The 23,344-nt window shown below is 45.4% G+C and overlaps 1 protein-coding gene across 7 annotated transcripts in view; it reads left to right on the forward strand.

Moving 5' to 3' along the window:
- The window catches only part of LOC123515821 (adenylate cyclase type 8-like), a 250,755-nt gene that overhangs the window by 95,616 nt on the left and 131,795 nt on the right, over nucleotides 1-23,344 (forward strand). For 6 of the 7 annotated variants that reach the window (XM_045274682.1, XM_045274685.1, XM_045274687.1 and 3 more), the window contains exon 3: nucleotides 8,299-8,349. The exons of the other annotated variant lie outside the window; for it this stretch is intronic. The gene's annotated coding sequence lies outside the window, so the exon portion shown is untranslated. The remainder of the gene's footprint in view (nucleotides 1-8,298; nucleotides 8,350-23,344) is intronic. 7 annotated transcript variants of the gene reach the window in all.

Here is a 23,344-nt window from a genome sequence, read left to right on the forward strand (position 1 = left end):
TACCCACCTAATACTCTACTCCTCCTTGTCCTTTCCTATGACCTCACTCCTCACACCTCACCCTCTACCATTATAGCTCTACTCGAGGTCATCTGTGGGTGAGCCAGCTTTCAGACTTTACCTGTGCAACTCCTTGGTTCTGCGATGCTCTCTCCCATTTATTAAGCCGCGACATTTTCCATAATTACCTGCGCCGCCCCAGGTAATGAGCCAGGTGAGTTTTTTTTTGGGGGCTTTTTTTTTTTTGTCCTTTTTCTTAATTGCGCGCCAGGGAATGACTTGCTTGGCTCCCACGTTATCATTAGTGGAAGTGGCGGGAGGAGATTTACATTTGGTTTTATCGATACTCTATTTGTCGTGGTTTGGCTAGAAAGAGAGAGAGAGAGAGAGAGAGAGAGAGAGAGAGAGAGAGAGAGAGAGAGAGAGAGAGAGAGAGAGAGAGAGAGAGAGAGAGAGAGAGAGAGAGAGAGAGAGAGAGAGAGAGAGAGAGAGTGGTTGCTTGACTGATTGACTTGTTTGAATAATTGGTTGATTGATTATTTGGTTAGTTGATTGATATAGCACCGTAACCACAAGATTAGAGAGAGAGAGAGAGAGAGAGAGAGAGAAAGATGGCGTATTATTAAAGCGTTATCTCTGATATGGTCTACTCGTGCAGCCCGGCAGTCCCTCACCTTGGGCGCTGGCAGGGCTGGGGCGGCATGGCAGAGGCGTCACTGGGCTTTGATAAGACTGGATGGCAAACACTCTGGCCCTAGCGCACCCGATAGCAGCCTTGGCCTTAATTGGGAGGGAAGGAAGGGCTAGGGTGGAGGGTGGAGAGGAAGAGGACATATCTGCAGGCGCTCCACACCTGCTTGCATATACCTGTTCCTTGTGGTGCTGCCTTGTATGCATATGTTTGTCCTGTCTGTCTCTGTCCTTCTCTCTGTCTGCATCCTGGTTTAGTTCATTGTCTGAGGAGTGTTTGTGCGCCTGTGCGTCTGCATCTGCCTGGCCTGTGTGTCTATATTGATCTTTTTTTTTTTTTTTTTTTTTGTTTAATTGCTTCTCTGTGTTTGAGTTTATCTACATGTCTGCCTTTTGATATGTGCTTGTCTGTCTCCGTCTGTCTTCCTGTCTGTCTGTGTTTCTATAATTGCCTTCACGTTTTAAATTCTTTTTGGTACATAAAGAGGTCAGGGAGGATTTAATGAATGGTCTGAGTGGGAAAGGAATGGAGGGAGTGACAGGAGGGAGGAGTGGAGAAGAGGTAATTTCCTTTTCAAGGCGTTCAGTGTAGACTAAAGGACTATCTTGAGAGGTTAATACGTAACGTGCAAATTAGTTATGTATAACATTCCGTGTGGGACATTCTGTCATAGGCAGGTTACCTCTTCTCCCCTCACAGGAATTAATGCCAACTCTCGTCTGTTCTAACTATTTTTTCCGTCCTTCACCTCCCTACTGCCTTGTAACCTTTCATAATGAACCCATCCCTCACATACAGGCGACCCTCCGCCAAGTAACCTTCCTCCCATCCAGCCATTCCCTGATTCTCATCAATTTCTATCCATTCTCCTTCAACCATCTCATCTCTCACATCCCAGTGTTGTGGAACCTAACCTAACTTAATCCAAAGTCCAGTCCACGCGCGGCATCACGTGGCGCGACAAGTGGCTGGACTCGTTGCAGCAAGTTACGTGTGTCGCGCGTCCCTTGAGAATTCTGATATAGGATATTTTTTTCACGGGCAAGAGTAGTGCACAGGTTGCCATCGACACTAGTTTGCTGCAGTCTGCCCTTGCTTTTATACGTATACGCACCGCTGTTTCCCGCGAGGAGCTGGAAAATGGCCCGCCCCTTCAACTCTCCAATAACACTCGAGGAATACGCAACATGAAAATTGTGTTGCTACAGAGTCCAGCCACTCGCCGCTTGAAGTGTTGCCAAGTAAACAACATTATTCAAGTGACGTTTCTCCCATCCATCCACGACTTCCAGCCTCACACCACCTCTCATCTCCCACACCTCCCCATCTGTCCCTTCACCATCTCATCATCCGTCCTCAAGTCCCATCAGAGCGGCCATCCCTCACCTCCGGAGCACCATAGTTCAGACTGAGGTGGTGTTGATGATATATGGGCATAGACTTGACAGGACTTCTTTATCTGAGCCAGCCTCCCTCTCTCTCCCTCTCTCCGTCGCTCATCCGTACAGCATCCTGGCCACTGATTGCTTATTGATGATCGTCCCTTCCCTTCCTCTGCCTGACTGACTCTCCAGCAACACGTGTATTGACTGACCGCTTGTGGTTCATACAGACGTGAGGCGAATGAGTGGTTGGGGAAGGCGAGCGAAATGGACAGAATGGTAGTGCTTTGAAATGACTGATGCCTCTCCCGCGGGATGTGTAGACGGAGGCGGTGGTGGTGGTGGTGGTGGTGGTTGGGGATGATGATGGAAATGTTGGGTGAACTGAATGGAAATACTTGGAACGGGCTGATGCGAAGGAAATTGTCCAAACTGCATAACAGAATTGATGGGGTGAATTGAGTTAGTCCGCACGAGGGGAAATGGATTGAATTTGATGACACTTGAAATGGAACTCCCTCCTAACTGCTGGGAAATAAATGCGTGCATGAACCTGATGAATGTTAAGTGTCATCAGGAAATACGTAATGAAAGAGGAAATAAATTAAAATTGTTCTCATATTACCTGGAATTGTACAAGCACTTGATGATGAATGAAAAGGAAATAGGTGTACTGTACTTGATGCAATTGGTAATTTTCGTTAGGAAATAGAAAAAGTGGAAATAAATTAAATCCCTTAATGGAGATGGCTGAGAGTTGGAAAATAGATGAAACAGGATTGGAAAGACTTGATATATTAGTACATCTCGTATGATTCGCTCTCGCAAACCACGGGAAGTAATAACCATCTCAAGCTGAAATAAGACAGTTACTACTAATTCGAGTCAAGAAGACGTCACACACATTCCTGAGAGATTCAAAGTGGCGAGGAACAGGAGGAGGAGGAGGAGGAGGAGGAGGAGGAGGAGGAGGAGGAGGAGGAGGAGGACACAGAGAGGACAAAGACGCAGACGGGAGGACGAGAGAAGAAGAGCAGGAGAAGGAGAAGCAGAAGGAGAAGTAGGAGGAGGAGAAGGGAGAAGGAGAAGGAGGAGCAGGAGAAAGGACACAGACAGGATAGGCGAGAACGAGGCCACGGCATTGAGGAAAGGAGGAAAGCTGGAATATAGATTATTTTTAAATTATACAATAGATTAAAAGAATAAGGTCTTGAAAGGCGAGAATATTAAGTGAAACATAATGAATAAAAAAAGGGAAGCGAAGGGAAGGGAAAGAGACGAAAAGAGAAACACAAGAAAACGAGGAGGTGCATTATTGCAATTATAAACGAGACTTACTAAGTTGATTAGAATTAAGAAAGTTTAAGGAGAAGGAAAAGGGAAGTTCACTAATGATGATATTGATAATAATGGTAGTGATAATAATATGAAAAGAACTTAAGAAAAATAAAGAGAATACTGAAGGCAAGTGCGCTAATGATAATAATAATAATGATAGTAATAACAATAAGAAATAATAATAAGAAGAAGAAAGAGAAGGCAAGTGCGCTTATGATAATAATAATAATAACAATAAGAAATAATAATAATAAGAAGAAAAAGAAGTAATGATAATAATAATAATAATGATATGAAAACAATTAACTAATGATAACAATAATAGCAACAACAATAACAGAAAGATGGCAATATGATTAATGGACCCGTTCCCTTCCAGTTCATATTCTTAATACTGAGTTGCCCTTGGTTTTTTGTAACATTACTGTGATGATGATGAGAAGGTGAAGTGATAAATGAATTGTTCTTGTTTTGGCTGTAATGGTGCGGGGCGTGGTGGGCTGGCGAAGACTGGGGAAGGCTGGGGAGGGCTGCGGAGGTGAAATGTCCCTTATTATTTTCCACCTGTTGTCTCGGAATGAGGGATGATGACGATGATGATGAAGAAGAAAGGTAGATAGCTTTGTGTGTGTGTGTGTGTGTGTGTGTGTGTGTGTGTGTGTGTGTGTGTGTGTGTTGTGGTTTGTGCACTTTACTCACACTCCATGTGATCTATAGCTTCTCTTCACCTGTGACAAAGCTCGTATCGGATGAAAACCTTGTGTGTGTGTGTGTGTGTGTGTGTGTGTGTGTGTGTGTGTGTGTGTGTGTGTGTGTGTGTGTGTGTGTGTGTGTGTCGCGGGGATTATGCTTGAAGATTACATTTACATAACCTATAAAATATACAGCGTAGCGTAATGTTTTCCCCAATACAGTCCAATATCTTAGGCTTGAACATTGTAATTCATTATGTTTTTATTAGTGTATGGCTTTGGAAAAAACAGGTTACTCGCCTCTTATAACCTGTGGTGAGATATACGGCCATATTCAGAAACGCCTTGTTCTCTCACCACCACAATTTTCCAAGGCCACAGAGACAACTAACCGGGTTTTCAAGACAGTTTCTCCTCTTAATAAACTAGAAATCTTGCCAGTCTATCATGAGAACCATAGAAATACTCTTAAAAAACACGAGTATCTTCAACTGGAGCCTTAGGAAAGCAGTGTTGGTGAGAGGGCTAAGCGTTTCTGAATACGGGCCATAGATATAATAACAAGGGAAAAAGGAAAGGATTAGTGGATACAGCAGTACGAGAGAGAGAGAGAGAGAGAGAGAGAGAGAGAGAGAGAGAGAGAGAGAGAGAGAGAGAGAGAGAGAGAGAGAGAGAGAGAGAGAGAGAGAGAGAGAGAGAGAATAGTGGTAATGTAACAATGGTAATGATGGCAATAATGACACTGGCGCTAATGAGTTTGATGAAACGGACTCCCTCACAACACCGTGTTTGGGAATGCATGGACGCGTTCTTCTTTTGTCTGTTTATCAGTTTGTATGTCTCTTCATGATTTTTTCCTTTCATTTAGGTATATTTATGTATCTATTTGTTACCTACTACTACTACTACTACTACTACTACTACTACTACTACTACTACTACTACTACTACTACTACTACTACTACTACTACTACTACTACTACTACTACTCTCTCTCTCTCTCTCTCTCTCTCTCTCTCTGTCCTTCACCAACCACTGCCTTCCCTCACTGACCAGCCGTTCCCTTTCTCCATCGCCACACCCAGCCCCTCTTCGTCCCGTCCTCGGCCACCCCGCGCCACCTGAGCCTCTCCATGACAGCCAACACTCCCCAATGACCCCATGATTGCGTAACAGGGGGCGCCACACCACACTTCTTGTTCTATAATCTTTCTTTCAGTTTCTTAACCTTGCTATTATTCTTTTTCCCTCTTTCTGTCTGTCTGTTTGTCCTTCTTTCTATCGTTCGTTCTTTCTTTCTTTCTTTTTCTCCTTCCCTAGGTATGAATATATATAACTAGTGTATCTGAATCACGTCTTTACCGTATCTAATCTTAAAATTAAAAAGAAAAAAAAGCTAAAAAAAAATGTCCATTATGTTAGAGGGAAGGACATCAAAGGAAGCAGCAGTGTTGAGAGAGAGAGAGAGAGAGAGAGAGAGAGAGAGAGAGAGAGAGAGAGAAGTGACGCCAGTGAAAAATGAAGTACTAAAGTGAGACGTGGAATTGCATCGTTGACTTTTTTTTTTTTTATTTGTAGTATGTCGGCGCAGTGAACACAAAGGAAGACCAACGCTGTTTTTCCCCCCCTCCATACACACACACACACACACACACACACACACACACACACACACACACACACACACACACACACACACACAGAAAGGGAAAAAGAGAAAAGTGAAGAAAAATAGCATGGATAAAACACAAAGAAACACAAACACAGAAGAAAATTCAACAAAACCACATATACAATAGTTTACCCTTTTTTTTAAGCACTCTAGGTCGTTTGCCTCTAGTTGTGGCGAGGAAGGGACATTCGTAACAGTTCGGAAATGGGATTGTGAAATTTGTGACGTTTTTATCTGGTAATGAAGCAGGAGTAGCTATGGTAACACACACGGAATCAGCTTTACAGGTTTCCACGGCAACACTTTCAAACACTGGCTTAGCACGTTCCGGGAATCATTCACTATAGAATACTCATAAAGCCTTGCGTATAATGACCCGTACTGCGTGTTATATATCCCTGGAAAATGTGCAAAAAGAGGAAAGAAAAAAGGGAAAATGAAACAGTATAAGTAAAACCGACTGAATTTAACCAGGGAAAATCAAATTACGTGAAAAATAAAACTAAATAAGCCAAACTAAAAGAAATGTAAATGTGCAAACTAAACTAAAAAAAAAAAAAATGGAAAATGTGCAAAAAGAGCAAAAAAAAAAAAAAAAGGAAAATGAAACTAGTGAAAGTAAAACTGAGTGAATTTAACCAGAAAAAATCAAATTACGTGAAAAATAAAATCAAATAAGCCAGACTCACTAAAAGAAATGAAAATAGAACTAAATGAACCAAACTAAATTTAAAGAATGCTAAAGAAACGAAGCAAAATATAAAAAAAACACAACTAAACTAAAATGAATAAAAATTGACAAAAATAAAACTAACTGAATGAAAAAGAAAAACTTAAAATCGACCCAAAATAAATGAAAACAACCAATTAAATAGAATGAAATGGAATGAAAACAAACACAACCAGACAAAAAAAATACAAGTTTCCCTGAGAGCTTGGCAGTGTACAGGTGGCAACACACACACACACACACACACACACACACACACACACACACACACACACACACACACACACACACACACACACACACACACACACACACACACACGCAAGGAGATAAGAGCGTGGCAGTGTACAGGAGACAGACACACACACACACACACACACACACACACACACACACACACACACACACACACACACACACACACACACACACACACACACACACACAAGGAGATATAGGAAAAAAAAGGATCGGATGAAGGGAAAACAAAGAAGATTAATAATTATCAAGTATCATAAATAAATAACAGGAGGAAGAAGGATAAGAATAAATGGGGAAAGAAAGGGAAGATAAACGAAGAAAATGGAAAAGATGCACATGATAGGGAAAAAAGGAAAGAAATGGAGGGAAGAGAGGAAATAGAAACAGGAAAGAGAGGATGGAGAGAAAGAGAAAGAGAGAGCGTTGACTGAATAAGGGAAGGGAAAGGAAAGGATGGATAACAGAAGGAGAAGGGAAAGAAAGAGAAATAGAAAGAAAGTGGCTCGCCTGTGGGGGGGGGGGGTAGTGCGCCTCTCAGCTTTCCACTCGCCCACCAAAAATGACTCTTTTCATGCTTCAGGTTTACTATTATTACCACGTCTCAACAACATACCTTTCCGTCCCTTACACATGTTCCCCTCCTCCTCCTCCTCCTCCTCCTCCTCCTCCTCCTCCTCCTCCTCCTCCTCCTTTTGCTACTCCTTTTTTTCTTCCTCCATCCGTATGCCACTCTCATCTCTGGCTCTCCTACGCCCTCCCTCTCCTTCCTCCTCCTCCTCCTCCTCCTCCTCCTCCTCCTCCTCCTCCTCCTCCTCCTCCTCCTCCTCCTCCTCCTCCTTTTGCTACTCTTTTTTTTTTCTTCCTCCTCCATCTGTATGCCACTCCCTTCGTCTTTCCTACTCCCTCCCCACCGCCCGTCTCCTTCCTCCTCCTCTTCCTCCTCTTCCCTCTCCTCCTTTCATCTCGCCATCGTTTTTCATACTCCAGCAGTCTCTTTATGTCCTTCGTACTCTTTTATTTTCCTTTTGCCATTATTACCTCTTTTTCTTCTCCTTGTCTCGTTTTTAGCTAGTCAGTGTCGTTTTTTTTTTTTTCATACGTTCCTGTTGTTTCCTATTTTTGTTTTGTTTTGGTCTTTTTTTTCAGTGTCTTCCTGGTGTTTTGTTTGTATTTTTGTTATATTTGTTGTTGTTGTTGTTGTTGTTGTGACTCTTCTTGTGTCTATTTATTCATTTCCTTCATCTCCATCGCCTCCTCCTTCTTCTCCTTCCCTCCTTTCTTCCCCTTTCCTCTTTTATACACTTGTCTTGAGGTCTTTCATCTCTCTCTCTCTCTCTCTCTCTCTCTCTCTCTCTCTCTCTCTCTCTCTCTCTCTCTCTCTCTCTCTCTCTCTCTCTCTCTCTCTCTCTCTCTCTCTCTCTCTCTCTCTCTCTCTCTCTCTCTCTCTCTCTCTCTGTACGGATATCTGTTAATTAAGACCATTTTTGTGGGTATTTGATTTACATGACACTAATTGGCTTGATATTTCCAGGTGTGGGTACGCGGCGGGGCATGGCGGGGGGACTGACACGCTGAACCACAGGTGAGTGAAGGGCCTTGGTTCTGTCGATGTGTAGATAGTGGTAGTGAGGACACGTGGTTTACTGGGTGCTGAAAGGTACTCATAGGATTGTTAGTGATTACAGTGCTGCGTCAGGTGAAGGTAGTAGATGATCACTAGGTATTTAGTTAACAAGAGTACCTGCTGAAATTTACAGTACTGCCAGCAAGCTACGTGTTACGAAATGGGAATGTGGATTAGAAACATACACTTGCTTTCTCTGTTTCTCTGTTTCTGTTTCTGTTTCTGTTTCTGTTTCTGTTTCTCTTTCTCTTTCTGTCTCTTTCTGTCTCTTTCTGTCTCTTTCTCTTTCTCTCTCTCTCTCTCTCTCTCTCTCTCTCTCTCTCTCTCTCTCTCTCTCTCTCTCTCTCTCTCTCTCTCTCTCTCTCTCTCTCTCTCTCTCCACCTCAACCCCACTTTTCTCCACACTCCTCCCACTGCCACATGAAGAAATTAAGATCTTTTCAACCATTACACTGCCACTTCACGCCTCCCTCTTTCCTTCCCTTTCCGCCACGTCCCTTCTCCCTACTTGAGCTCACAAGGACTTTATGCTTTGGCAAGGTTAGTCCGCTGTTTGACTGGTTGCTGGCGAGGCTTCAGGATTAATTATTTCCGGGTTATTGGCTAGGGAAGTGTTGGTTGGTGCAGGGTGTGGAGAGGGAAGTTTTTTAGGTGCGTGTGTTGAGAAAGACCAAGACTGTAGGGGGAAGGAAAATGGTTTATGGCAGGGAAAAGGAGGGAGTGTTGGAGAGAGAGGTGTATGTTTGGGAAAAGAAGAGAGAGAGAGAGAGAGAGAGAGAGAGAGAGAGAGAGAGAGAGAGAGAGAGAGAGAGAGAGAGAGAGAGAGAGAGAGAGAGAGAGAGAGAGAGAGAGAGAGAGAGAGAGAGATCGCTAAGGTGGAAAATATAGTTTATTGGAAAGGAGAGAGAGAAAATAGGAAAGATGATATATAGGAATGAGGTGGCGATTCGAGAGAGAGAGAGAGAGAGAGAGAGAGAGAGAGAGAGAGAGAGAGAGAGAGAGAGAGAGAGAGAGAGAGAGAGAGAGAATGTGTATGAAAATGCCGATTTCTGCCCCCTCTTCCTTCTCTTCTTTTTATATTTCCATTTTCCACATTCGCTATGAAAAGGAGGGAAGGAGAGGAGGTTGCACGTGTATGTGAAGATGCCACTCTCTCCTCCTCCTCCTCCTCCTCCTCCTCCTCCTCCTCCTCCTCCTCCTCCTCCTCCTCCTCCTCCTCCTCCTCCTCCTCCTCCTCCTCGTCCTCCTCCTCGCCATTCATCTTCTCCGAAAAGACGAAACCCAGACACACGGCATCACAGAAAAAGGATGTCTTTGCTCGTGTAGTGACGAAAGAGGAGGAGGAGGAGGAGGAAGAGGAGGAGGTGACGGTGGTTGGTGGTGGTGGTGGTGGTGGTTGTGCAGGGCTGGTTCTTGAAGCCATTGAGGGAAAGGGAACAGTCTTATTACTTCTATCATCTTAACTCTTGTAGCGTGCGTTCTGCATCCTCCTCCTCCTCCTCCTCCTCCTCCTCCTCCTCCTCCTCCTCTTTTCTTTCTCATCCTCCAGCCTCTTATGATTTCACTCGCGTCACCTCTTTTCCTCCTCCTCCTCCTCCTCCTCCTCCTCCTCCTCCTCCTCCTCCTCCTCCTCCTCCTCCTCCTCCTCCTCCTCCTCCTCCTCCTCCTCCTCCTCCTCAACCACGCTCTTCATTCGCCTCCACATCTTCATCTTCGTTTTTCTCCTTGATTTTTTATGCATCAATCATCCACTCAACCGCTTTCGCTTTGCATCATCTCCTTTTCTCCTCACCTTCCTCATTTGTCATCGTTCTTGCTCCAGTTATCCATTCATATCATTTTACACGTGTGCTGTTATTCTGATTTTTTTTTTTTTGTGTGTGTGTGTGTGTGTGAGATGTTGACCAAATAAAAAAGAAAGCCCTCACACCACAAATCCCAACAACAACAAAAAAAAAAAAAGTAGGAATAAAGGAATCAGACGAAATGCCACTTCCTTTGTTTTCTTATGGTCTTTTAACACCTTCCGAAATTAGATTCAGAACATGCGTCAGACCATTCAACTTGCGAAACCGTAGCAGTCAAAGGTTTAGCCCCTTCAATACTGGGACGCGTATTTACTGATTTTTGGGTATGGTTAGACGATTTTATTTGCATTAGAAAGGGTCTATGGAAGTCAAAAGAATAATGGCCGGAGTCTATACTATTTTAATCCCCTACATAAGTTTCTGAAGCCGCATAAAATCGCCAAATAGTAACCAAAACGTATATGAAAACGCGGCACGGTACAGAAGAGGTTAATGGCGCACTACCTCCCCCAGCGCACCTGTCACCTCAGCCGCGGCTAGTGTGGCACAGGTTTACACAGGGTGATGGCGCCGCATCAGGCACCGGGGAACACATGGCGGCTGACAGCACCATGACCAATCGATGATACATAAGCCTTCTGACGTCATTGGGGGAGGGGGAGACAGGCACCGGAGGAGAAGTGGGAGGAGGAATACAAGCAGGAGGAGAAGAAAAGGGGAGGCAATGGAGGAGAAATGTGAGGAGAAACACATGGAAGAAGAGAAAGAGCATAAGAAAAGAAAAGCATCGAAACCGGAGAAATGGAAGAAGTAAGAGGAGGAGAAGGAGGAGGAGGATCAGGATAAAGAAGAAGAAGAAAAAGAAGTACGAAAGGGAGGCAGTGGAGGGGAAAGAAGAGGAGGAGAAAGAGGAGGTGTTTGGATAACCTGCGCCCTTTCCCTTTGTCAGTAAGTTTTGCGCGTTGCCCTCTGGAGCATGGGAGGCTTAGCGATCACCGGGGCTTAAGCCGGTCATGCACACGGTCTGCTCGCAAGATAAGTCGGTGTGGGAGCGACCCGAGTGTTGTGCTGAGTTGGAGCAGCATGCGTGCGATCACGCCAAACTAATACGGTTAGTTTTACAATCTGATATTCAGATGTTGCTTCACTATCCAGGCCTTTCCACTCCTCACCCACCTTCACCCCGCATGCTTCCATCCTCCCCTCACCTCCCCTCCCCCACCTCCTGCTTCCATCACTTGCACGTGCCTCCCGCCTTCCAAAACGTGCCTCCTTCCTTCCCAAGCACCAGCGAGGGCGACAAGAGGACACGCTACACGCTTTTCAAAGCACACTTGTGAGAAGTTGCAGTTTTTTTTTTCAGAATTATTTGAGAGGGTCGCCAACACTCCAGACGCGTGGAGAGCCTCAGAGTGACTCCTCTGAACTCAGTAACCCGCAAGACGCTGCCTGTGTAGAATTTCCCAGACGGTAATTCGTTACGAAGCGGCACCATTAAATCGGAGGCATCCCCATTAGGTCTGAAATATCGCCTGTGGTCCCGAAGCTCCACTGTTGTATCTTGAAAGAACATTCCGTGAAATATATGCGGAAGCAGAGCCCAGTAGTAAATTCTTCAGCCGCAGAACGTCTGCCGCCTTAGGCTTATTGCGCCCCGTAATCTTGCTCCCGAGGGCTCTGCTTCTCAATCCCTCCACACGCTGGGTTGTTGGAGCGTTAATGATGGAAGGCGCGGGGCGGCGGAGCCACCACGACCTGTAACATGTCATAAGGGATTTATTGTTTGAACGCTCACCGGAGCCTCCGTACTGCGCGGCGAGTGGAGCAGCGTTATAAAGAGGCGCTGCTGACGAGGAGGCATCGAGGCCGAGCAAGAATGGCTGTGCACCGCCGCCAGCCACGCTTGTACCGGAGAGAGTGGTGCGGGGAGGCGTGTGTCATGTTTTTCTCAATCATGAAGCCACAAAGCATTGGTTCATCTTTGCTGCCGCGCCATCCACGCAGGAAATTGAAAGTATGGAAGTGCAATAAATTATATCACTTCCATGGAGTAAATGACACTACTACTACTACTACTACTACTACTACTACTACTACTACTACTACTACTACTACTACTACTACTACTACTACTACTACTACTACTGATAATAATAATGATAATAATAATAATAATAATAATGATGATGATAATAATAATAATAATGATACTGATACGATAGTAATATTGGTAATAAACGTTTAAAAGATGAGAACTTCCCTTTCTGAAAGTGGTAATAAATTTATCGTATTCCCCATCTGAAAATATTTCTCGAAGCTTGGGATTTGTTGGTCTTTTATAGAGATTGGCACACACTGCAATCATGACTTGTTGCCATTTGAGCACGTGTGTGTGTGTGTGTGTGTGTGTGTGTGTGTGTGTGTGTGTGTGTGTGTGTGTGTGTGTGTGTGTGTGTGTGTAATTCACCACGGTCGCCTTCTGGTCACCCAGCCAGTCTTCCTATTACGGAGCGAGCTCAGACCTCATAGACCGATCTTCGGATACGACTAAGACCACAACACACTCCACACACCGGGAAAGCGAGGCCACAACCCTTCGAGTTACATCCCGTACCTATTTACTGCTAGGTGAACAGGGGCTAAACTTTAAGAGGCTTGCCTGTAGAGTGGTTGATGAGTGGAACGGTCTCAGTGGTCATGTAGTCAGGGTTGAGTCAATAGGGAGCTCTAAAAGAAGGTTAGATAAGTTCATGGATGGGGAAGATAGATGGAATTAGGTAGCTTAAGCACACTGGAACTGCCTCGCTTATGTTCTTATGTTCTTATTTGCCTTGCCGCTTCCCGGGATTGGAACCCGGGCCGTCTCGATTGTGAGTCGAGCGTGCTAACCACTACACTACGCGGTGTGAGCACCACTACACTACGCGGTGTGTGTGAACGGCGACCCTGCAGAGCCGCTGTGTGTCTGCCAGAATATCTGTCTGCCTGTCTGTTATGTGTGTGTGTGTGTGTTTCACTGTTTGATCTGCTGCAGTCTCTGACGAGACAGCCAGACGTTACCCTACGGAACGAGCTCAGAGCTCATTATTTCCGATCTTCGGATAGGCCTGAGACCAGGCATACACCACACACCGGGACAACAAGGTCACAACTCCTCGATTTACATCCCGTACCTACTCACTGCTAGGTGAACAGGGGCTGCACGTGAAAGGAGACACACCCAAATATCTCCACCCGGCCGGGGAATCGAACCCCGGTCCTCTGGCTTGTGAAGCCACCGCTTTAACCACTGAGCTACCGGGCGTGTGTAATTCACCTCGGTCGTCTGCTGGTCACCCAGCCAGTCTTCCCTATTACGGAGCGAGCTCAGAGCTCATAGACCGATCTTCGGGTAGGACTGAGACCACATAACACACTCCACACACCGGGAAAGCGAGGCCACAATCCCTCGAGTTACATCCCGTACCTATATACTGCTAGGTGAACAGGGGCCACACATTAAGAGGCTTGCCCATTTGCCTCGCCGCCTCCGGGATTCGAACCCGGACCCTCTCGAGTGTGAGTCGAGCGTGCTAACCACTACACTACGCGGTGTGTGTCTGTGTAATTCACTGTTTGATCTGCTGCAGTCTCTGACGAGACAGCCAGACGTTACCCTACGGAACGAGCTCAGAGCTCATTATTTCCGATCTTGGAATAGGTCTGAGACCAGGCACACACCACACACCGGGACAACAAGATCACAATTCCTCGATTTACATCCCGTACCTACTCACTGCTAGGTGAACAGGGGCTATACGTGAAAGGAGACACACCCAAATATCTCCACCCGGCCGGGGAATCGAACCCCGGTCATCTGGCTTGTGAAGCCAGCGCTCTAACCACTGTGTGTGTGTGTGTGTGTTCCCTTACCTTCTGATCCCCCTAGCACACTCCACTTCCTTTAGTCCAGGCAAAGCGTATCAAGAGGCTTTCCGTCGTCATGCTTTCCTCTTTGATTCATTATCCATGATCTGTTTAGCTGCCTTCCTCCATCCCATCGGTCTGACCTCTTCACTTATGACTCGCCGGCCTCCCCTGCATACTCCCCGCACCCAGACCCCACCAACGCACCCTTCCCAGCTGGACCATAAGTGCGCTGTAAGGTGACGATAGATCCTCACACTTTGACTCTTTTCTCACACACACACACACACACACACACACACACACACACACACACACACACACACACACACACACACACACACACACACACACACACACACACACACACACACACACACACAGCCAGAGGACCGGGGTTCGATTCCCCGGCCGGGTGGAGATATTTGGGTGTGTCTCCTTTCACGTGTAGCCCCTGTTCACCTAGCAGTGAGTAGGTACGGGATGTAAATCGAGGAGTTGTGACCTTGTTGTCCCGGTGTGTGATGTGTGCCTGGTCTCAGGCCTATCCGAAGATCGGAAATAATGAGCTTTGAGCTCGTTCCGTAGGGTAACGTCTGGCTGTCTCGTCAGAGACTGCAGCAGATCAAACAGTGAAACACACACACTACAGAAAACTTTGCACTCTACATGGATTCAATCAGGTTAAGTGTCCATTCGTTTCTTATAACTTGGCGGAGGAGGTGACCTAGTGTTTATTGAGAGAGAGAGAGAGAGAGAGAGAGAGAGAGAGAGAGAGAGAGAGAGAGAGAGAGAGAGAGAGACCTGTGTATAAGCCATTTCTTTCTACCTGTCACTCCGTCACGTCACGATCGGCTATGCAAAGCAGGCAAAACGGAATATGGAGAGATGATAGTTTGAAACTCATAAATTATTCCTCGTTTGTTAGATCTATGAATTCATTTGCTAAGATTGGAAAGCCCCGGACACCAATTAGCACTCATTCCCTTTAGGTCTCTGTGTGGTATGTTGAGCTCAGAGGTGCTGTGAGGGTGCTGTAAGGTGCTCTAAGACGTTCCAAGGTGCTCTGTGTGATGTGCTCTAAGATGTTCTAAGGTGCTGTGTAAAGCTGCTGTGTGAGGTGCTCTAAGATGTTCTAAGGTGCTGTGTGAAGCTGTTCAGAGGTGCTCTAAAGTGTTGTGTGAGGGTGTTCTGAGGTGCTTTATGAGGCTGCTGTGTGAGGGTGCTCTAAGGTGCTGTGTGAGTGTGTTCAAAGGTGTTCTAATGTGCTGTGTGAGGGTGCTCTAAGGTGCTCTAAGGTGCAGTGTGTGTGTGTTCTAAGGTGTTCTAATGTGCTGTGTGAGGGTGCTCTAAGGTGCTCAAGGTGCTGTGTGAGTGTGTTCTAAGGTGTTCTAATGTGCTGTGTGAGGGTGCTCTAAGGTGCTCAAGGTGCTGTGTGAGTGTGTTCTAAGGTGTTCTAATGTGCTGTGTAAGGGTGCTCTAAGGTGCTCTAAGGTGCAGTGTGTGTGTGTTCTAAGGTGTTCTAATGTGCTGTGTGAGGGCATTCTAAGATGATGTGATGGTGTGGAAGGTGTTAAGTGACTAAATAATTGACTGACTGACTGATTGGTTGATTGGCTGATTGGTTGGTTGGTTGATATAAAACGCCGCAAGAAAGAGATCACACAGCGCCGCACATTGTTCAAACGGCAGACACGTTTGGGCGGCAGCGTCAGAGTGGAAATTAATGTAGTGTGGACGATGTTAGGGGAAAAATATATTCAGTGTGACAGCCTCGGGAGAGTGAGTGCTGGGCCGCGGTGGTCGTGCTTAGGGTTACGTTGGAGACCGCTAAACCTTTCCCGCTGCCGCTTCCTGCTCAGTCTTCCAGGAACTGCCGAGCCCTTCTTCCGCACAAGTTCATGTTGACCTCACTTTGTTTGACAAGTTCGTCGCATTTTTCATGTGAAGTACAGTACGTGTGAAATTGTTCGACGGTGTGCGAGTGAACGGCGACCCTGCAGAGCCGCTGTGTGTCTGCCAGAATATCTATCTGCCTTTCTGCATGTCTGTTATGTATGTATGCATCTCCATCTTACTGAATGAATGAGTGTGCATTTTTTATTCGCCTTTATACTTTTATATGCACTTGATTCTAACAAATTTTCATCCTTTCAAGTATATAATTCAATAAGTTGAGAGGGAGACGCCAAAACAAACATGCAGACAGATGAAAAGAAGTTTATGTCACACTTAGTGGGTTTCTGATCGTCTCCAGGTCAGCGTTGCGTTGTGGGACACACTGCCAGGCTGGCCGCTGTGGGCATCAATGTTTCTAGTGACGCTCGCGGCATGGCGAACCCTATAGGTTAGGCGGCAGTTGGTGCTGTGTTCCGGGTTCACTTCCATCAAACCTGCTTCCTTGAATCAGGATTTTTTTCCCCCTGAAGCCGTTGGTCTGCCTGCGTCATAATCCAACACCGCTAAGTCAATTACAGGCCGCCGTTGTCCATATATTAAATGATTACAAGGCGCTCCAAAACACTACGTCATTAAGCGTTCTGTTTCCGACCACTCAGCATAGTGCCTGTGGCTGACGTCAGCGGTGACCCGAGCACCAATGGGCAGCCGGGTGTGGCGGGCCATATCGAACGCCGCCCCTCCCCCACGCCGCCCCACGGCCCCCCACGCCCCCTGGAGGCCCAGAAGGTCGTGACATGCGAGGAGGAACCCCAGTGTTCCCATTGCAGGTTTCCTTTTCGACTCTACTTCCCTGCCTCTCCCGAGCCCCCTCTCCTCGCGCTCCCCCTCCCTCCCCTTCTCCCTCACTCTAATATGATCCAGCACTATACGAGTACAAATGATGCACCGCGCACCTCACGCCGTAAACACTGAACGAGTTGGATTTGTCATATATTGTTGTTGTCGTCGTCGTCGTCGTCGTCGTCGTCGTTGCTGTTGTTGCTGCTGCTGCTGCTTGGTGATGGCGCTACTGCTTAGACAGAATAAAAAGAAAAGTGATTGTAGAAATAGTAGTGTTAGTAGTTGTGCAACCACAAACGTGCATAAGAAACTCTATAGGCAGGTCAGATAATAGAACATCGACTATTGGCTTATTTCATAAATCAGAATAACAAATTTTGTCATGACTTGGAAACACGAGTAGAAACAATTCTCATTGCGTATCGTCAGCGCCTTCATTAGTGTGAAGCCTCATTTGATATTGTAAAGAATTAACAAAGTTAAACTAATCAGCAGGCCATCAACTCACCGGCACAAGTAATCAGGAGGGCGTGGAATCGATACCCACACTTGCGTAATCGGATCAAGTGGAGCGCCCGCCAGATACAAGATGTTGCCGGATTTCGTGTACGAGTAGACGCGCACCAACCACCGCGATGGTTGTGCCGTGACGTGTTCAGGGATACCACATTACAAACCAGCAGCCAACTTTTCTCAGAGTGGTTTCGTGTATCGTGGCGGGCACTGAGCTGCGAGGCATCCGTCATTCTGAGAGCCTGCAGGGCGACTGTTTACGGGAATCTAGGAGAAACCCCTCACTGTTTACAGTATTCACACATTTATATTCATGAGCGAATTATTCACGGTTCTGAGACTATCAGATTACCAGGATGTGGATCTTACTGTTTTGCGTCTCTTCTATCTTTCTTCTACGATGTTTCTGAATCGGGAGTCATAATCGCAGGAACGTCAACTTTTGTATGTGTGAACAGTACTAATTTCTTTTTTCTCTTCTTTTTTTTTCCAAAGCTTTATTGGAAACTTGCGTCACCCCGCGTTAGCATGCCCTCACTTGCTGTGCTTTGGCGTGGTGGGCGTTCACTCCTTTCTCCTTCACTGCTTACTTGCTATGCGTGATGCAGGGTCGTAGTGTGTGGCTGTGACGCAGAGTAGTGACGCAGGCTATTACAGTAGAGTGGTGGTGGAGAGTGGTGACGCTGTATGGTGACGCACGGGTGATAGCGCAAAGTGGTAGCTTAGAATGGTGACGCAAAACTTTAGGACCTCATTTTTTATAGCACTGGGGTGTCTCGTTCCTTTTGGTGCCTCAGTTCAGGTCCCTGGCGGCCGGGGGGTCCTCGCTGGACTAGGGTGAGGAAGGCGGAAGCAAAAGACGGGTGGAAGGGTAGGCCAGGCAGGGCAGGCAGTGAGGGCTGGGCTGTGGGAGGGGAGGAGGCAAGGTCAGGGATTAAGGAGGGCGAGGAAGGCAAATTATGGGATATTTATTTCGTTAAGTTTGTGGGGTTTGTGCAGGGTGCTTGACCTCCATGAAATATAAATAGAAGTAAGTGATGTGGGCGGAATATATATAAGAGAGAGAGAGAGAGAGAGAGAGAGAGAGAGAGAGAGAGAGAGATTCCAATTAATATGAAAATCAAGCATGAATGAAGGAAGGGGACGAGGCGCTTACACGTCCATATCCACTCGTCCACTAGTAACACGTGTGTTTATATAGTGCCCACCGCTTCCATCCTCACCCACCACCACCACCATCTTGATAACGAAGTGGTGGTGATAATGTTAGCAGTGGTGGTGATGGTGGTGGTGGTGGTGGCGGTCTCTATCTACACCAAATTTGTGAGTCTCGACGAACGCACGTGACAGTCTGCTCCTCAATTTCTCTCCCTCCTGCTTCCATTTCCTTCGGTCTCCAGCTCTTCCCACCTCCTCTATTTCCTATTTTTAGTGTTTGCGTCATCAGTTAATCATGCCATATTCTTCTTTTCCTTTTTTTCAGGTTCCAGATTTTGTTTTTCATTCTTGAGTTTAATTTTTCCCGTGTTTCAGTGTTCTCTTCATCTCTAATTCTTTCCACCTCCTCTATCTCCTTCCTATCTTTGGAATTTGCGTCATCAGTTAGTCATGATATTCTTGTTTTCTTTTTTTTTTCAGATTCCAGTTTTTGTTTTTCATTCTTGGGTGTAATTCTTCCCGTCTTTCAGTGTTCTCTTCATATCTCTAATTCTTCCCGCCTCCTCTGTTTCCTATTTTTGGTATTTGCGTCATCAGTTAGTCGTGCCATACTCTTTTTTTTTTTTTTATAGTTTTTTTCAATTCTAGTTTTTATTTTTAACTACTGGCTTAAATTCTTCCCGTCTTCCAATGTTCTCTCCATATATCTCCATTTCTTCCCGCTTGCAGCACATCTAGCTTTAGTTCTTACGTCATCAGTTCGTCACTCCATTCCCCTTACCTTTCTTTTTTTTTTTTTTTTTTCCTCCAGTTTCGAATTTTTCCCTCGTCCTACTCCTTCCGCTCTTAATTTATCCAGTCTTATTTTTCTTTTGATGCGTCTCTAGTTTCTGGCGGCTCCACCTCCTCTCCGGCTCCTGTCTCACCAAATTGAGTTGGTCAGCTAAAATGTGAAGGGTCGTGTCGCGTGAGGCTCAAAAATACCACCTTCAGACTTTTTTGTTTGGATCTTAACCGAAGTTTGGGAAGTTTGTCGTAAATTACGCTTATCGGACTAATTATCGGGGAAGGAAAAGTTGAGACAGGACATTTCTGGGAGCAAAGAGAGTTGGTTTCCTTTCCCTCACCGGCGACTCACCACTATAGTCTGTCTACTCTAAACTAGCTCCTGGGTCTCGGTTTGAATGGTGTCCCAGGGACTGCGTGGTTGTCAGATCTTGAGGGAAACCGTGAGATGTCTTTGTAATGAGTGCGTTGATCAACAGAAAACAAAAATTATTCATATCAAATCATCTACGTTATCAATAAGCTGCAATGTGTTTTAAATCCGCGAGCCATTTCAGAGTAGACTGACAATAATGCCGCCCGGCCCGCCTGGTGCTTCTCGGTGCTGCACCATGGAGGCCGCGGTAGTTTCTGAAAGATCCCTCGTCTCCTTCTGCAATAATGTGAAGAATGTCCAACACTTGTACCTGATTGCGGCGACAGTTAGTAATTACACCAGTCGCCTTGACAGGTCGCCCGCTAGTGGCCGCGTCAGAAGCCACGGTGATGGTTCCTTATCGGTGCTGTGACAGAACATTTGCGTATGTATATAATGTTTACTGAAGCGTCTCATTAACAGTTTCATCAAAAGTCACAAAGATGATTACAAAAATAGTATGAACATTAATCCCATCAAGACTTAGGTAATAGAAAGCTTTTGGTTCATATATAAAAAAAAAAAAAAAAACTACAGGAAAAAAGTAAATTTCATAAGGAGTTTAGAAGAGTTGTTCAAGAGTCAAAGAGCTGTTCTCTCTCTCTCTCTCTCTCTCTCTCTCTCTCTCTCTCTCTCTCTCTCTCTCTCTCTCTCTCTCTCTCTCTCTCTCTCTCTCTCTCTCTCTCTCTCTCTCTCTCTCTCTCTCTCTCTCTCTCTCTCTCTCTCTCTCTCTCTCTCTCTCTCTCTCTCTCTCTCTCTCCAACCCAAAGGAGTCAAAGGAGGAACACACGATACGGGAAACAGTGTACAGAGGATGTGAATGAGGCGATGGGCTCTCGTACGGTTATGGGTTCTGTAGGCAAGTCAACGAGCTGTCTGGCACCCCGCGGCCTGCCTTATAACACGGCTCCCGATGGGCCTGCCTGTGACGTGGATATATGGCTTGTTTGCGTCAAAGGGTAGTGGCGAAGGAAGGTGTAGTGGTGGTGGTGCAGGCTGTAGACCCTCTAGCTGTGATGGTGACGGTGATGCTGTGCTGGGAGGGATTGGTGTTTGTTACATTGCATTACTACTTCTTCCTACTTTCTGGAGGACTACAGCATTGTTAATTATAATTGGAGAAACATTATTAACCCTTTCAGTAACATGACGCGCTTCCATATTCATTCAGCTTATGATCTCATACAGCTTCAGAAACTCATATGGGTGATTGAAGTAAAGAAGCCGTGGCCATTAAATATTCTGGATTCCTTAAACCCCTCCTAATGTCAATAGAATAGTGTAATCGTACACAAATCTCAAGGTAAAAATGTGTCCCAGTACTGAAGGGGTTAAGATTGCAGTAAGTGGTACGCTGGACACCTTTGACAGAAACAATGTACGAAATCTGTTAAGCGTTTTATTTAGTCACTCAAAACCAGTCCGTTCTTTATGAACCACAGAATATGAAGGCACTGGTAGCTATTCCTTGGCTTTTGAAGAACAGCTACCAGGAGAAAACGAAAACCTGAGACTGAAAAAATATTAGTGTAGCGTTGATATTAATGTGATAATCCTACACTGAAATCTATTGGCATTTTACAAGTTTACGATCACGAGGGCCAGAGTGAGTGTTCAGTGTTGCTTTATTTACGTATCGGTAGCTCGGAGAGTCCATTGCCAGTAATAATAGCGATGTGTAATGATAATGGGAACTGCGATGACAATGACGGCAGGAAGGTAATCTTGCGACAGCCATTTCTGTTTTGACGAGTTTCCGAGTTTTCAATATAACTTTCCGAGGAGGAGGATGTGGCATTGGTGGTCGTGGTGGTAGTGGTGGTGGTGAAGTAGCAGGAAAAATAAGATGACTAGAAAGAAGGTAAGGAAGGATAAAAGTGTAAATAAAAGAGAAAGGAGTAGAAATGAACTGTGAATAATTATCAGAAAGGCAGAAAATACACACACACACACACACACACACACACACACACACACACACACACACACACACACACACACACACACACACACACACACACACACACACACACACACACACACACACACACACACACACACACTTAATAAAGGAGAAATAGTCGAAAAAATTACTCCATATCTTTTAAATCTTCATAACACTTCAACACTTTGTAACAATGAACGGCCCCGTCCCTCCTGCGTCACTTTTCACCTGCACTTATTAATTAAACCTTCCGTCACCTGTAACGTATCACTGTCCAGAGAGAGAGAGAGAGAGAGAGAGAGAGAGAGAGAGAGAGAGAGAGAGAGAGAGCAAAAATAATACTCAAGGTTTCGTGAGTCTCCGTGACATACTTATTATTTTTTTGTGTGTGTGCTGGAAAGGAGAGAGAGAGAGAGAGAGAGAGAGAGAGAGAGAGAGAGAGAGAGAGAGAGAGAGAGAGAGAGAGAGAGAGAGAGAGAGAGAGAGAGAGAGAGAGTAAAAAAATATAGGAAAATGACAATGATGAAAGGTAGTGATACGGAATGGACGAAGGTAAAGAGGTAAAAATAGAGAGGAAAGAGAAACACGACCATCAAACAAGTAATGAAAGTAGAAAAACAAAATGGAATAGAGAAAGACAAAACACTGAAATGGAAACCTGAAAAAAAACTACAATAAGAAAACACGAAAAAGAGGGAAAAAAAAGGGTACACAAACACAAAAAATAACCAAGAAAAATATACTGAAGCTTGTATTTCCAACGTCTGTGCCTCCTTCACTACAAGAAAAAGAAGACAAAAAAAAAGTATAAAAGAGCGAAAAAGATACTGAAGCTTCTATATCTACCGTCAGTGCCTCCTTCGCTAGCCACGTGCCTTTCTTGCCTTCCCTAAGCAATCTATGCGCCTAGCTCGTCAGGTGAGGCAGTGGTGGTGTGTAGCGACGGGACTTCAGCACCGCCTTGCACTGTTGCTACTGGCGAGGAAGAGATGGAGAAGGGGAGGAGAAAGAAGCATTAAGAGACAAATATTTTCTTCACAAAAACGTAGGGAATATTGCAATCTTATCTACTGTACCTGATCTCTCTCTCTCTCTCTCTCTCTCTCTCTCTCTCTCTCTCTCTCTCTCTCTCTCTCTCTCTCTCTCTCTCTCTCTCTCTCTCTCTCTCTCTCTCTCTCTCTCTCTCTCTCTCTCTCTCTCTCTCTCTCTCTCTCTCTCTCTCTCTCTCTCTCTCTCTCTCTCTCTCTCCGTACCATATTCTTAAGGCAACAAACACATAAGAAAACTTTTAGTATCTGCACCTTTAATATTCATCGTTCAACTGAAATGTGAAAGTAATCCGTGGAAGTTTAAATGAAACACCTGCCGTCATCTGGGTGTCTCCCGAGCCTCATCATTATTATTCAGCGTTCTACTTCCTTCCTGCTCCGTGCTGGCCCTGTGGGGAGAGAAAGAGAGACGGGTGGGATGGAATGGAGATACCAGTTTGAGGTCGCTGGGTTGCATGTTACTCCTGTTACGAAAAAGGGATGTAAAGTGACGCACAGGAAGGAAGAGAAGGAGAGGAGGAGATGCGTAACAGTGAGATTATTGACGCTTTTGAGAGGATGGCTTAGTGAGGAAGCTGAAAGAAGATAAGGGGAACAACAACAATAACTGCAACAACAAAGAAGGCGATGA

This window comes from Portunus trituberculatus, chromosome 40, assembly GCF_017591435.1.
Source record: "Portunus trituberculatus isolate SZX2019 chromosome 40, ASM1759143v1, whole genome shotgun sequence".
In the NCBI taxonomy this organism is placed as follows: Eukaryota; Metazoa; Arthropoda; class Malacostraca; order Decapoda; family Portunidae; genus Portunus; species Portunus trituberculatus.